The following is a 3,039-nucleotide window of genomic DNA, read 5'->3' as shown; positions in this document are numbered from 1 at the left end:
TGTAACCTGGTGATGCACCACTGGAGTCATGGGGCCCCTAAGGCAACGTTTTAAAGATCCATATCTCCAGAGCTGTACGATGGAACAGACGGTGGTCCAGAGGTTTCTCTCACGATTTCTGCACTTATGCTAGGGCTTTGGTTGCAAGCCGGCAAGCCAGCAAGTTAGGCAGGCAGACAGCCTGTCTCTTCTTTCTGTATTTTTTTCTATTCCTGCTCCATCACTTCCAGTGTTTAGAGGGACCTCCCTAGACTTCCTTAAAGCCATCGCAGTCCCAGTGGGACTAATAAAAAAAGGCCTAAACCCTAGCAGTTTTCAACCTGTACCGAGCAAGAATCCCCCGCTCCCCACTAGTCCCACAGGTAGGACTAAAACCACAACTCCCCAGCTGTGAGTCCTATCAGCCTCCTGGAACATAGAGCCAAAGGGCCACTATCCCTTACTTAAAATGACCAAGTATAAACTAGACTGCAGTGAAGAACCTGTGAGAAAAGGCCTATTCCAGCTTCTTCCCTGGGGACAAGCATAGGTGAAGGCGATCGCTTAGACCCAGAATTCCGTAAATTCTTTCCTTTGCCACACTTTAGTCAGCCTGGCAGTGGGGGAAGAATCCTGCTGAGAAATTGTGGAAGCCTGTGATCCTCACAAGGGCTTTCCAGCTCAGAAGGAGAGAGGGTGAATGAAGACAGTGCAAACCTCTGTGGTCTCAGGAAACGGTCTAGTCAAAAACACTGAGATTTATATGTTTGTAAAATTCGACCAAACTGTGCATTTGGAATAATTATCCAGTGCAAACCACCCATCCAGTCTGCCTCTGGATTAGTCTCTTAACTCTTTGCTCTGCCTCCTACACACTAACACGCATCTCTTATATTCCGAGTCCTAGCTCCCTCTGGGCACACATACAATCCCTGAGCCATGTTTTCATCCTCATCTTCACTCCCAACACCAACATCAGAATTCCCAAAAGAATTTATTTGTTGCCTGGGTGCTTCCGAGAGCGAGGGCAGAGGCAAAGAGAAAGAGGAGAGCTCAGCCAGCCCCCTGGCCAGAATTTTTGCTCATCTTCAGGATGTCACTGGTTGGAAGAATTATCAATTCTCATTCCTGTTACTTCTCAAGAAGTTCTCTCAGTGACAGCTACATCCCCAGGCTGCCCCTCTAATGAGAGGGGGGGAAGGAGGGAGAAGGGGGCGGAGAAGAAACCCACTGGGTACCTTTACCACTACCCTCTGTTTGGGTCCACAAGATGGTTGGGAAGTGGACTTTGTGGAATAGTAGCCAAACCCTGACATGCACTCCTTAGCCTCAGGGTAAAAGCTCCTCTCCTCCCCCCCCCCCTTAACCCATGCAGAGCAAGCCTTGTGTGCATCGGTAGCTGAGGCCCTTGTGCTGAGCAGCTGGGTGGGAAAGAGGTGTCTTTTTTTCTATAGCCCTTGGCAGAGTCTGCGTGCCTGACACTAGTCCCAGAGCAAGCAAAACGGAACCCCTGGAGCTTGTGCATTGCAGCATATTGGGAGGAAGGGATGTCTTATGCCTCAGTTTGGCAAATTGGCAGGAGCTGGGATTTTTGCTGTCACTATTTGTGAGTGACAGAACATAAGTCTTCCTTCCAAAACCAAGCCAGAAAGCCCAGAAGAAATCCAGAACTTCAGAACTCAGAATGGCTGCTGTTAGCTTTTTTTTTTTTTTTTTTCTTCCAGTCGAATTCTCTCGGGTTTGTAGAGCCTGTTTATGTCCCACGGCCTGGGAGCCTGTGGCTCTCAGACCAAATCTAGAGAAGAGTTTCACAATGAAGGCTGGAGGTCTGGCAGACTCCTAGTATTTACTACTGCCTGGACAAATGACGTGGCTATTATTCTTTTGATCTAGCTCCTCACAGGGAGTCAGTGAGTGTAGGAAATACATGGATGTGATATGATGTGTGCTGCCTTCCTTTGAAAAATGAGACCTTATCATTCAATTAGGAAACCAGGTGCCACTTTCTAGTCTTAGCTGTACTCCGTTCAGATGACTTCCCAGGTTGTATCAGTCTTTACCCTCTTTTAGATATTTTTTTTCTTTTTGGCCTTTTGCACAGTATTTGGTCTAGTGTCACAGACACCGGCTCCTTGGGCAAACCAATGTATCCTTTCCTGCCTTCCCTTCCAGACCCTGGTTCATGCTTTCTTCTAAAAAACTTCCTTTAGGCCTGTTTTCTAAACACTTTTTCCCCCTGTGTCTCCAGAGCCTCGCTCATGAGGGAAGTTTTACACAATGCGGATGAAAGATGGACAGCGTCTTGGTGGAGTAGACTTGCGTCCACGTCCCCTCTTCAGCCTTCAGTTCCTGAGCTCAGTGATTCCTGAAAAGTCAGGAGTGTCCTTTCCGCAACAGCAAGGGTAGAAAGTAAGGTCTAGGGGCTCATCAGCTCTTCGCCTGGCCTTCCTTGGGCTTAACTTAAAAAAAAAAAAAAAAAAAAAAAAAAAAGTGGTTCGTACCCCTCTTCCCACCCTGGAGGCACAGAAAGATCGGCTTTGTTCTCAGATTGCCTCTTCAAAAACCAATGGCGTTAAATGCTTAGGAATCATTAAACATTTCAGTGAGCCAAGTTCTTTCGAAGAAGCTGAAGCCGATCCTAGTCCTAGTTTGGGCCAGGGAGCTAGTGGCTGGATATTTAAAACAGAGCAGCAAGCAGATGCTGTGCTGCGCTCCGGCTTGAGGCTTGATTCGCTCTCTCGCGTGTGGCTGAGACTGCTGAGTAGTTGTGAAAACTGCATGACTGGAGATCACCAGGCACTAATAGCTTCTTTCGCACCCAGTGAAATCACGTCTTTAGCGTTGTCTCTTTGCTCGGCCTGCCAGAGCAAGGCGAAAGGTGAGGATTCCAGAGCTCCGCTAAGCCCCTCCTGGAGCGCCTCGCGCCAGATGCAGGGCTTGAGCTTGCTTGGCTGCTTGCTCCTCGAGCTATTTCGTCGCTTGTGCCTTCGTGTTTCCCTTTCTCCGTCTTGGCGCTGCCAGCCACATCCAAGAGCAAAAGGCGAGAGGGAGGAACGTGGC

This window comes from Acomys russatus, chromosome X (genome assembly GCF_903995435.1).
Source record: "Acomys russatus chromosome X, mAcoRus1.1, whole genome shotgun sequence".
NCBI classification, from domain to species: Eukaryota; Metazoa; Chordata; class Mammalia; order Rodentia; family Muridae; genus Acomys; species Acomys russatus.
This window is presented reverse-complemented; position numbering follows the sequence as displayed.